General features: G+C 38.0%; 1 long non-coding RNA gene across 1 annotated transcript in view; it reads left to right on the top strand.

Moving 5' to 3' along the window:
- The window catches only part of LOC120889079 (uncharacterized), a 40,433-nt gene that overhangs the window by 1,852 nt on the left and 25,219 nt on the right, over positions 1–13,362 (top strand). The window contains exon 2 of the long non-coding RNA XR_013425042.1: positions 1,054–1,222. This is a non-coding gene — a long non-coding RNA (uncharacterized LOC120889079). The remainder of the gene's footprint in view (positions 1–1,053; positions 1,223–13,362) is intronic.

Raw genomic sequence — 13,362 nt, 5'->3', positions numbered from 1 at the left:
CACACACACCCAAAGGTGCTTAAACCACTGAGCCACATCCCCAGCCCTTTTTATTTTTATATTTTTATTTTGAGACAGTGTCTCACTAAGTCACTTAGGGTTTTGCTAAGCTTGAGGCTGGCCTTAAATTTGCAATCCTCCAGCCTTAGCCTCTCCAGCTACTGGGATTACTCCAGCCTTAACCTCTCCAGCTACCAGGATTATAGGCATACACACTGGCCTGGGAAGATATTTTTAATATGATGTATGGGAAAGATGCTGGGTAGCACTTGAGATCTGGGTTGAATTGTTTTTCTTTATGAAAATTTAAAGGTGTCAGAAGAAAGCTTTAGTCTTTAGTCTTTTGGGCTAAGAATCACAAAATTGTTTTCTTTAGTTGATATCTTGCAAGGACAAACAGTTAACAACAGCAAACCAAATTTCGATTATTTTAAATGCACCTAATAAAATGATTGTAATGAAATCGAAGCTTGCTAGCTGGAAAAAGAAAGTTGATTGCAGAAGAACCTTGAGTCATTTGAGCCTTTTAGCTCATTTACAAATACTGAAACTAACAACTTTGGTTGAAAAATACAAACGGTTATCTGTCCTTTGATGTGAATTGCACCTGACTGAGTGGGACTGGAGGAGGGAGTGTTCTCCCTTGTTCCTTTAGTAGCCTTCAAGATCTGGGGAGATCAACACTGATCTCCACTGGCAACACTGGAAGTTAAAGAATAGGCAAAAAGAATGATCAGTAGGTAGCTAGAATTCCAGTTTAAGAGATAAAGACACCTGGGCAGAAATGAGTACACCATGTGCAAGATTGTGCAGAGGACACCCTGGTAAGAAGTAAAGACTCATTTGTTTTTTTATTAAATTTCACTGAGCATTTCTGTTGTTTTCAAATTATAAAACTCTAAAATGGTAAAAGCATCTTTATAGGATACAGATGCTACATTAGCTAAGATAGACAATAGGTAAATTAAGGGAGTTACTGCGTAAGAATGAAAGAGGCAAATTAGTGAATAAACTTTGTTTATCTAACTCCCCTTTTCTGTCTTTCCTCCTCAGAACTGTTGGAATTCTACACCTATCTCAGCATTTTTCGAACAACAAGGCAAAACTATTTACAGTATTATGATTATCACCAAGGAAATGGAGAGAGAGAGGGAAAGAAGTAGAGAAAGGAAAGAAAAAGGGCCAAGCATAGAAAACCAGAATGCTTTTTCACATGGCAGAGGTAAGTAATTTTTTATAAAATGATTGTTTTCATTTTCGATATATGTGCACATAAACACACATGATATACATGTGGTGCATGTGTATTTATGTGTGTGTGTGTGTGTGTGTGTGTGTGTGTGTGTGTCTATGTGTGTAGTGTATTGAATTGTGATGGGAAATGAATTTTTACTATTGGTCTTGGTGAAAAATATTTTAAAATTATTGCACAGCTAATGAAGTTTGTGGAACTCTGGGGCTCCAGAAATTTGATCCTCTGGAAAAAAAAATGGTGTTTGATCTGCATATCTTGAAAGGAAAGTTTGAATGGAAACTTTAAATGGAGAGGATCATTTTGTAAAAAACATCCCTCTTCGTCTGTCCCCTTCCCTCTATGAGGCAGGTACAGCTTCCTTAGACTTTTGCTCTAAGTAATGGCAAATTGCTGGAGAAGTCAGACCTAGAATTTGTACATTGTTGCTTGTGGTAGCTCTGTAATTCCAGGTTATGTTATGGTCCTTTAATAAATAGGCCAAAGAATTCTCAGGTGCATTCAAAAGTATAACAAAACAACATAAAAACAACAAACAAAAGGTAGCAAAATAATACTCCATTTGGTTTGCATTTTGTCACTCAAGTTTCTAATGTGATTGCATGCTAACTTTTCACTAAGTTTCATTTTTATAGGTTAGATTTTACAAAGCAACCAATACAATGCAAGAACCACTGGTCCCAAATCACACGAGCTACTTGACAACAATGCATATTCCTAGACCCCAGTTCCAACATACTGAATTGAAATCTTATTATTAGGCCTTGGAATCCACATTTCAATTAGCTTCTCAGATAATTCTTACACTAGAATTGGAGAATTCTAGACCAGGCCTCTTCTTTTAACAAATATACACTAAATGCTGGTATAGTCATCTCTGGTTCCAGGGTCCCCTATAGATAACCAAATCTGGGGATGCATAAGTCTACTTATAAAATAGCATAGTATTCTCATATAATTTACATGCATCCTCTGTGTATTTGGAATCTGTCTCTAGATTGCTTCTAGTACCTAACACCATGTAAATGCTATGAACACAGTCATTATGGTATTTTTAAGGGAATAATAAAAGGTTGAAAAGGTTCACAAGTTTAGTACAGATGTAACTTTTTTTCCCTGATATTTTTGATCTGTGGTTGGTTGAAATCTGTGGAGGTAGAACTTGTGGATAAAAAGGGCCAACTGCACTTAGATTTTGATCATATATATCTATAAATCCTGATGACTTTTTAACACACTTTCAAAGCAGGAGCATAGTTCTACAGGTAAAACCCCTTCCTGATAGACCTCAGCTTGTGCTTCATTTCTTAATTCCAGGTTAGCTGGGCTCTAGCTGTTTTTTTTTTCACATTCTTCCTCTTCCTTAGTTGCAGGGGGCCTGAAGGGTGATTAAAAACTATTCACATCCTGATACCCAGAAAAACATCTCTTCCATTTTCCCAAGCGTCACTCTAGACAACTTCCTGAGCCCCTGCAAGATTAAAATAAAATCCCTGACACCACATCCCCAAAGAGAACCTAACCTAGGGAGACTGTCCTAAGCCAAAGTCCTGCAAGCCACACTCTCACAGTTATGCGAATGATTGTACAAGCATATCTTGTAATTATTAACAGCAAGAGGGGTCAGAGCATTCTGCGACCTTCAGACAGGAACCCACTTCTTTTTTCCCCAGCCCTCAATCAAATTTAATGTGTGTAGATTGTTTACCCCAAATGTGTTTTAAAGTTGTCCCACCCTCAGTCATTTTCAGTTCAGTTTCTGTGCTATTTCCCTCACCTCCTTCTTCTTGCTGCTGCTGCTTAAACTCACAAAAGTGCAATTAATTTGTTCTTTGTTTCTCCCAAATGACATTTGGAGATGAATTAAGAATGCTCAGTAGCTGGACACAGGGACTGGGTCACGTTTGTTTAGCAATCCCTTTTTGCCAGAGCATTAGCATGTCCAGTGCCAAGAACTAGCCAAGTTCAAGGATGCAAAAATTGAGAGAAACCCTCAAGGTTCATGGTGAGGACACAGCAAAGTAAGGTTGACTTCCATTCTCCTAAGGAAAAAGCTACAAGATGACGAAGACCTGTAAAGAGTTGTTGTGAACACTAGGGCTGAGTTACATCTTCTCATGGCCTCCTATTATTGCCAGCTTGCTCTCAAATAGGACCACAACCTGCTCTCTAACCAGGGGGTCTACCCATTTCTGTTGTCTCCTATATTTCTTCAGATTCCAGAATCACTGGGAGCTTGTAAGAGACCCAATAGCCCGATTACCATCGTCATTGCAACAGTCCTGCCTTCCTGAGCAGATTGTACTGTTTTTCTTTTCTCAATGAAAGTGAAGAATCCCAGGTTTAAGAATATGAGAATCAAATGAATCATTCTATAAACTATCATGTAGCAACTGGAGATGATTTTCAGGGTAGCTTTTTCCCCCAGGTATTCTAATTCTGAAGTATTAGGTAAGAATTAATAGAGGCAATAGAATAAGTTTGCCAGGTCAGAATGAATTCTAACCACGATGCTATAAATTTTTACTCAGCAGTGGAGAAGTTGTCTGAAAACATGCCGTGATCTTCAAGGTTGCTTTTAAGTAGACTTTTTTTTTAAGCACAAAATTGTGTTATCCCCATTGAAAAATCTCTCTTCCTCCCACCTTTTCATTTCCACGTCTGTTCTCTAGAATATGAAACAAAATATTTTTGAATAATCTGATTAGCATCTTTAGATGTTAAAGTTTTTTTTAAGCTTTTACCATTTTAAAAGTAAATGTTTTATCAAAAGTCCTAAATTTGAAGTCATATATGCAAATTCAAATCCAAGTCATTGAACTATGATCACATAACCTTTTTGAACCTTGGTTTTCTTGTTGTAAAATTAAGAAAATAGTGTCTATCTAAGGCAGATATGGCTTGTTACCTTCCCAATATTCACACCAGCTTTATTTCTTTATAACAGAATTCTGATTTCAGCAATAGTCCTGGCCAAAGCAAAACAAAACAAAGACTTTAGTTTCCCAGGTCCCCTGTAGATAGAGGTTGCTATGTGACACCCTCCCTGCTGGGATGTGGAAGTCACAGAAGTCAGGAGGTGGTAGTGTAAACACACCTACAACCCTGGCAGAACCAGCCCTCTGCCTTTGTTCTCCCCTTCCTTCCATCCTGGAAGTTGCTGACAATGTCAAGAAGGGGAATAGGGATCTTATTATGTTTCTAAAGATGAGGGGCACAAGGTAAGGATGAAAGCAGAAAGAGGCGCCTGAGTCTCAGTCTTGACCCTCTCATATCTGCAAAATAAACACCCTGTTTGATCAAGCTCCTCCAGGGGATATCTGTAAAGTGCAACTGAAAACAATCCCTAATTGATACACTGCTCCATAGAACTGGTATGAAAACTGAAGAGCATCTACTGTTAAATTATGGGGATTCACATGTGCCTGAAGCATGATACTTAACATATTTTGTTCGAAGCAAGTATGTTATATTTCTCTTTAGATTATAAAAGAGAGCCCTGGAAGATTTTAACTTCCTGAATCCCAGAGAGACCGATTATAAACATGTAGTGTAACTCTCGTAAAATTATTTTAAAGTAGGCAGGGATAAAAATGATGTAGTAATTTATTGTTGCTATAGAATGTAGTGCCCTACAATATGGCCTGTTGCTATATTTTAAGGGATGGAGAAATTGGAATTTTGCTCAGTTTCCTGTTTGTTGCAGTATGCCTCCTAGCACCCACACCATAGATGCACAGATGCATAGAGTCCCCAGTGCAGCTAGGGTCCCAGATATGATATGCATTTGGCTAATCACACATACTGGCACGAGATTCAGAAAATGGAGGTTAGGGAGAGTCCACACTTGTGCTCTATCTGCTGTGTCTGCTGCTTTTTGTTTTCCTACAACAACATCAGCAAAGATCCCAGGCAACAGCTTTGTGGGTTTTGAGAGGCATCCATTCTGTAAGCAGAGACTGTAGCAGGTCTGACCAGTAATTGTCAGCAATAGTGGCTTCCTGACTAAGAAAGTGAGGACTAATATTCTGAGTCCTAATAATCAGTGGATTCAGAGATGTAGCTTATTTCATGGACTTGGTTCTGGATAGATTTTCCTACAACCTAGAACCTGTTTCTTTTATTTAGTGTCCTCTCAACCTTGAGTTTGTTTCTTTGGTTCTCCCAGCTGTGCCATAATCCACTGAATTCTTGAATCTCTACCTCCTTCCTTTGGGAAGAGGGGATTCTATTTCTTGCAATGGAATCCAGAGCTTTGGAGCATCTGTTAGAGCTATTTACTAAAATTTTCTGGCTTTAAGAGATGCATGCTCTTCTGGTAGAAGTAATGATCAGAGAAGAAGATGTTGAGATAGAGATTGTCTTGGGTGCCTTTGAGTAATCATGGTGGAAAGAGCCTTTTGAAGAATCCCTTCAAGGACATGAAGCACAAGTGAAAATTAACCTTTTATTTAAGTTGCTGAGATTTGGGGATATTTGTTACCACAGATTTACCTGTCTTGTCCTGAAATGGCATAGAACTTAGAACTAAGTAGGTTACTGCTTGAATATAAAATATAATATGTGAGTTTGACTTAAGTACTGGACAAAGAGAATCAGGGAACTATCACTGAGGACTGGAGCAATGGAAATACATGTTTTCTCATAGTGAAACATTTGACAAAATTATTTGTAGTAAATTAGAAGGCAAATGGCTTACCTAACTTTAGGGAAAAGGTTTTAAAAAGATTCTTATTACTGTTTATTGTCAACTACTAGCTGCATTTAATAATATATTATAAGAAAGAGATATGTTCCGAGAAGAACTGGTTAATTTTTAAGGACAAATAAGAGAGTACAGAGTTTGAAAATTCAGGAACTTATAACTCTAATAGAAGCTCTGCAACTCTGGATACCATTGCAGAGAAGAGAACTCCCCCTCCCCTTCCCAATGGAAGAAGAGAAAGATTTAAGAATTTAGTGGCTTATGGAAGAGCTGTGAGAACTAAAGAAGACATAGTGTAAAGACTATTGCCTTTCAAACTAAACAATAGAACTGAGTTGAACACCATAGCACACACTTGCAATCCAGCTACTTGGGAGGCTGAGGTGGGAGGATCACAAGTTTGAGGCTATCCTGGGCAACTTAGAGAAAACTTGTCTCAAAATAAAATAAAGTCTAGGGATGTGGCTCAGTGGTAGAGCACTTGCCTAGCAAGACCCCAGGTCCCCAGTATCACTCCCATATACAAAGATAAAATTGATGCTTTAAATAGCAAAGGCCTGTTAAAACTTCACTTTGCGTCAAAGATCAGATCACTGATCATGGATTAGGGTGTAGTCCCTGCTTTCAGTTGGATCAAATAACTAAAAAGGTCTTAAACCAGTTCAGGTGGAAAACTCATTGCTGGGCTCAAGGAACCTACCACTCAGGGTGGGGCAGGTTAATGGTGGGGTGGAAAAAGAGGTGGGTGGGGAAGAGATATCAATTGAGAACAGAGAGACATTGGGCCAGACAGCACATAAATATGATAAAGAAAACTTTCTAGAAAGAAGCAGGTAAGGAGTTAACCACATTTAAGTTTGTAAGACAGTTGTACTATTAATAAGAGGCTCCCATCTAGACTGGTTCTTTGAGATTTAAAATGGCTCTTGGCCTTCCTACCCTAAAGGTAGGAAATAGGCTGGGGAAGGTGTTTATCCTTAAAGGCAGACATTTCTTCAATGATGACATGAGACAAGCTAAATTAGGACCTTTCCCAAGAATCCAAGTATCCAAGAATCATGGAGATTCATCAATGGACAAGGAGCTCCACCAGAAAATCCACAAGGAACCTATTCCTCACCTTCAAAGTAGGGATTCTAAAACCTCTGCCCAGTCTAATATTGGTTTGTCACAGGCCAATCACTGTTATATGTTGCCCATTCTTCCTGTTTTTGTTTAGGGGTTGGGGTTTTATGAATTGAACCCCAGGCCTCACACATGCTCAGCAAGCACTCTACCACTGAGCTATATCCCCAGCCCTTCTTCTCCTCCTGCTGCTGCTCCTCCTCCTCCTCCTCCTCCTCCTCCTCCTTCTTCTTCTTCTTCATCGTCTTCTTCATCTTCTTCTTCTTCCTCAGGCAGGCCTTGAACTTAGACTCCTCCTGTCTCAGCCTCATGAGTTGGTGGGATTATAGATGTGTACCACCATACCCTGCCCATTCTTCCTATTTTTTTTTAATATTTATTTTTTAGTTGTAGTTGGACACAATGCCTTTATTTTGTTTGTTTTTATTTGGTTCTGAGGATCAAACTCAGGGCCTTGCACATGCTAGGCGAGCACTCTACCGCTGAGCCACAACCCCAACCTCCTTCCTATTTTTAATACGAGTGTTTATTGAAGTTATCCTGACTCTGTTACACCTGATTCCGAGTCTCTCTCTCTCTCTCTCTCTCTCTCTCTCTCTCTCTGTATGTGTGTGTGTTTGGAGATGGCTGGGCCTCTGGATCAAGAGGATATATAGGCAGATAGATTGTAGAGGCTACTTGCACATTTCTGCCTTATATACAGATTACCACAAATTTCCCAGATTTGGCTTTGATGTTGATGTTACACTGGGACTTTGAATTCTGTTCCCTGGGAAGGGGTTGAGTGAATGCATTTTTGTATGCCAGAAAGAGAAGGAAAGAAATACGCCCAGAAGAGAAGACTGTGACAATCACCAGTACTACTCACTAAACATTTCTGCTTTTTACCTTTAGAATAGGATTGTACTTCTCCCTTTTTAAAGTTAGGCATAATTATGTAACTTTCTTAGCTAATTAAATGTGAACAGAAGTGATGTGTCTCTTTTCTGAGCATGATTTTTTTAAAATTTTGGTTTAAAAAAAATCATAAAATTTGCCACCTTAATTATTTTTAGGGGCATTGCTCACTAGTGTCAAGTGTGGTCTGTTGTTGCGAAATAGATGTCCAGAACTGCTTCAACTGAAAAACTGAAACTCTACACCCACCAAACCTCTTTATTCCACCCCCTGATTAATACCATTCTGTCCACCAGGTAATCAACTCTGTCTCTATGGATTTGACTACTCTAAGTCACCCATCTAAGTGGAATTATCAACATTTGTCTTTTTTGTTGTTGTTTTCTGCCAGCTGATTTTATAGCAAAATGTCCTCAAGGTCATCTGTGTTATAGCATGTTATAGGATTTCTTTCCTTTTTAAGGCTAAATAATATTCCATTGTACAAATGTGCAGCATTTTATTTATCCATTCGTCCATCCATAGACATTAGGGGTGATTCTACCTTTCAGCTGTTATTAATAGTGTTGCTATGCTGAGCACCATGACCAAGAACCAGCATATGATTCACTATATTTCCTTTTTTCCCTGCTGCCATGATCAGGGAAGCATGTATGTCAAGATGAATTTTTTTTCATTCTGTTGTTTCTGATTTATTAAAATGAGCAGAGCCCCCTGCTGACCTAAGATAGATACATAGAGCCAGTGAGAAATATGTCTTTGTTGTTTTTAAGACACTGAAATTTTGGGATCTTTTTTTTTCTAGTGAAAATTAATAAAATTTTCACTTTTTAAATAAAAATTTGACTCTTATAAGTTTTCAGAAAAGAAGGTTGGTGGGCCAGAGGTTCCTATATTGGGGAACGCTGCTGTATTTGAGTCCTGTACTTTCCTTGTGTCTGTACCCATTCCCAGTTACACTTGCTTCTTGAGGTTTTTTCAATTTTTTCTTTTAGTGTGTGTGGCCATGGCCATACCCATGGTTTGTCCTCCTTCAGTCAGTCAAAGTCTGGAGAAATCACACATCTCCTTTTTCATTTCCTGTTTGCTTATCTTATTTTCTATACTTTAGGCTGTTGACACAGTACACCCTGTGTATTTGATAGAATTAGGAAAAACAGTGTTGATATGGTGGATCCATGGCCAGTGAGGACAGCTTTCCCCTCATTCCTCTCTCATCTTCATTATGAATAGTGCCAGATCCACCTTCATTCTTCATATGTGCATTTTGGTCAGTAGAAAGAATAAAAGAGAAAGAAATGCCCCCTCCCTTGAAAGCAACTTCCAGAAGCTGCATCTATCACTTATATTTACATCCCATAATAGAATTTAGTCATTCCAAAGGAATCTGGGAAACATGGCCTTTATTCTAGGTAGTGATTGTCCAGGTTTTTGATAAATAACTTGAAGTTTCTACTTTTGAAGAAGAGGAAAATTGATGTTGAAGAATAATTGGTGTGCAGGGTAATTATCCCCAAAAGTTGGATATTCTACTTTCCAGAATATTAACGTGAAAAAGAATTTTTGCAGATATGATTAAAGCAAGGGCCCTGAGATGTGGAGATTATCCTGGGTTCTCCAGGAGGGTCTATTTTCATTACGAGTCCTTAAAAGCAAAGAATTTTTCCCAGCTGTGGTCAGAAGGGAGATATGACTACAGAAGGAGACTCAGAAATATTTCATGTAAGAAGGACTCAATTTACCACTGCTGGCTTGTAAATGAAGAAAGGAGACATGAGCCAAGAAATGTAGGTGGCTTTTAGAAACTGGATGAGGCAAGGAAATACATTTTCCCTTAAGATCTTCTGAAAGAGATGCAGCCCAGCCAATACCTTAATTTTAGTCTAGTGAGATTCATCTTGTACTTCTGATCTACAGGATGGAAAGATAATACACTTCTGCTGTTTTAAACTACTAAATTTAAGATAATTTATTGTGGCAGCAATAGAAAATTAATGCACTAGAAGTCTCAGCCACAGGGCCTTCTTTGGCCACCCAGGTATCTTCACACCACACTACTTTTTTATACAAGTTACACCTTCTGTTCAATGGAGAAACTCCTCAAATCTCATCCATCTCTTTTAGTTAAGACTATCCAGCTCAAAGTCCAAGACCTCCAGGAAATATATAGACTTTTTCCATCAGGTCTGGATGTGGTCAAGTTATATTCTCCCCAGACACTTAACACACTGCAATGAGGTAGTGAAACCTTGATTGGTGAATATCTGTCACGTTCAACTGACAACATAGATTGCAGGAAGATTTCCCATGTCTACTTTCCTACATATCCCTGCCACTGCCCTTTGGGAAATTCATTGTTGTTCTGCATCCTCCAGTGCCTATCTGTGGGTATTGAAGTTTTCATCCTATTTGTCACCACAAAACTTTGGTATCATATTTCCTCTTGATGTGAGCTTGAGTGCCCAACAATTGCGTTAGAGGCTGAAAACAGTTTTGGATTTTTCTAAGTTCATTGTTTCTTAGGCCATATACTTCCCCCAAATATTTGGCATGCTCGTCATTGATATATTATTGTAAGTTAATTTCACTTACAACTAACAATAGTCAGATATTGTCTAGACATAGTTTTTAAGCCTCAGATTATTTTAAATACTGGCCTCTCTACTCTTCTTGTCCTTCCCTCTCCTCAATGTGATGGCTTTCTTGAGGGCATATGAAACAATAGACTTAGGTAGAAAGAAAACACTTTCATTTTGATATTTTCTGCTTGGACTAACTCTTATTTTCTGGCAGATACTTCTTAATAGAATTTGCTTTAAAAATTAAAATTCAGGGTCACAATCTCTCTCCAGTTATGACTGTTGATTCAGAGAATACACTTTTCTAAGCCTTGAAAAACTCTGCATTACCAGACTTTTTGTCAAATTAGTTTGCAAGCCACAGACAGACATACTTCTTAGCCCAGTTATATTTCTTTCTTTCTGTACTTTGTACCATTTTCTAATCTGAGGTTACCTACTCTTCTTACATCTTTGCTAAAGGCAGCAAGAAACATCGGTAGACATCTGTACTCTGATTTTTTCCTGTCACTTCCCCTGCCTGTCATGGTTTCTGTGGCCATTTCATTGCCTGATATGGTTTGGCTATGGTTTAAGTATCCTCCAAGGTTCTGTTGTGATGGAAGGCTTGGCCTCTAGGGTGGTGGTATTGCAAAGTGGTGGGACCTAGTAGGAGATCCGTAGATTAACTGGGAGAAAGACCTCTGAAGATTGTAGGACTCCAGTATCCCTTTGCTTCCTGTCATCTGGAGATGTGATCACTTGCTCCAGGATGCTTCTCCCATTGCCATCTGTCATTTGCCAGAAATTCTCACCAGAAATGAGGTGTTGAAGGTACCGCGCCTGTGAATCTGGAAAACTGTGAGCTAAAGAAACCTCTTCTTCATAAGTAGCATGTGTCAGGTATTTCGCTATAATGACAAAAAGCTACTTAATATGCTGCCAAATATCTGCCTCAGAATAACAAGGATCACATTCTCTAGTTGCTTATGTTTCACTGTCCAGCTACTTGTTGGTACAAGAACACCTCATTTCAGGGAAGGTATCATGTATCAGAGCACATGGCTTCAGAAAGATACACACTCTGCCTGCCTTGCTCCAGGCTGCTATTACTGTGCCCTACACGGGGTCACCACAGAGGGACCCTAGAAACTAGACTTCCTTAGATCTTTGATCTAGTCCAGCATTTTACTCTAGCTTGACTAACATCTTTTCCGGTACCAAAGGGAAAAGTCTCTAATGAGGTTTTACATCTACTTTTGACCCTAAAAGAAAACCATAAAATTTGAAGTTTGAAGTTAAGAATCAACTGACTTTACATTAGAAGACTTCAAAGAGTTTTAGCCCCTCTGAGAATCAGCATAGTCTCCAGTGTGGTGGCTGTTTCTAAAAAAAGCCACTTTGACTCCTTTTGCCTGTATGGAGACCCTCTTCAGAGTAAATTGCATAGTGGATCAGTGTCTTCAGACTGGAGCAGTAATCCTTGACTCAGATCCTTCTTTATTAAACCTAGAAAGTACCTGTATTCTGTTCATTTTCCCCCTATTTAAATGGCACTCTGCTTCAATGGGAACATAGAAAGTTATGATGAACAGCCACTCTCACTCTATAAAAAATTGGACAAACTAAGAAAATCATATTTAAAAGAGAGGTGATTGAATAAAAGTCTAAAAGAACTAAAAATGTACATGAATATATAATAATGGTTGCAATGTAATAAAATAAAAAACCACTCCAAGATGTAAATTTTTCTACTAAAAGTAAAACTGTTGAAACGTTACATTAATTTCTCAAAAATAATTTTTAGGGAACATAACTTTAGACTTCAGCTGACATGAGAATTTAGTTATTCAGTTATTGTTGACATTTTTCTCTTAGCAGTTAACATAGCTAATAGTGAATTAAAAACCTTTTGACGAGTTAAATAATAAAATTTACACTATTTTTATTTAAATCTCATACCCAACTCACACACAAAAGCATGAAAAAAAATATACACAGTAACCAAAAGGCCAGCAGTAGCGCATAACCATGTGCAGGTCACCTCTTGAAATATAAGTTTGAGATTCTGCAACTGAGCAAGAGAAAAGTCCTCATTTCAATACTCTCTATGCACCACAGTTTTGAGACATCTGATATACATTTTGTGTACCTGTATTAAGGTTGCTCACATGGCACTCCCACCAAACCCAATTCCCACTGAGAGGAATTAAATATTAAAGAGTGAGATTTTATCAGATAAGGTTGGGCATTGGAGGGCCACATACTATTTTAATTTTAAGATTGTTTTAAACAGCTCCATAGAAATAATTTTTGCCTCATTAGGTACAGCAGAGTCCCACTGAGAATGCAAAATAGAAATGAATTTAAATAATTGATAAGAAATATTAACAAAATGAATATTTTGAATATTTGCAAAAGATATATTTCCTATTGAATTGTATAATTTAAATTTTTTTGCCTTCTTCCAGTTAATTATATATGTAAAAGGGATAAATTCCTCCCTTCCTCTCTCTAAATTACCCTAATTTCATTATAGAAGCCAGTGACCCAATGTTCATTTAATAAAATTCATTTTGGAACATGCTTTCCCCAGGGACTTCAGGGATCATTTTGTGCTATAGTCCAACCTGGGATCCTTAAATAGTTACAAAAGTAATAATGGGGTCTTGTGAGCTATTTTCAATATTTCAGAATGCCTATACAAAATCAAGTCTTGCTGGAGTTTTTCTTTTCTTTTTTTTTTTTTTCCTATAACATGCCTCGGTCATATAGGTCTTTGCTCCATAAAAACAGCACATCGAATTGTTGCTACATTACCTGAT

This window comes from Ictidomys tridecemlineatus, chromosome 8, assembly GCF_052094955.1.
Source record: "Ictidomys tridecemlineatus isolate mIctTri1 chromosome 8, mIctTri1.hap1, whole genome shotgun sequence".
NCBI classification, from domain to species: domain Eukaryota; kingdom Metazoa; phylum Chordata; class Mammalia; order Rodentia; family Sciuridae; genus Ictidomys; species Ictidomys tridecemlineatus.
This window is presented reverse-complemented; position numbering and strand designations above follow the sequence as displayed.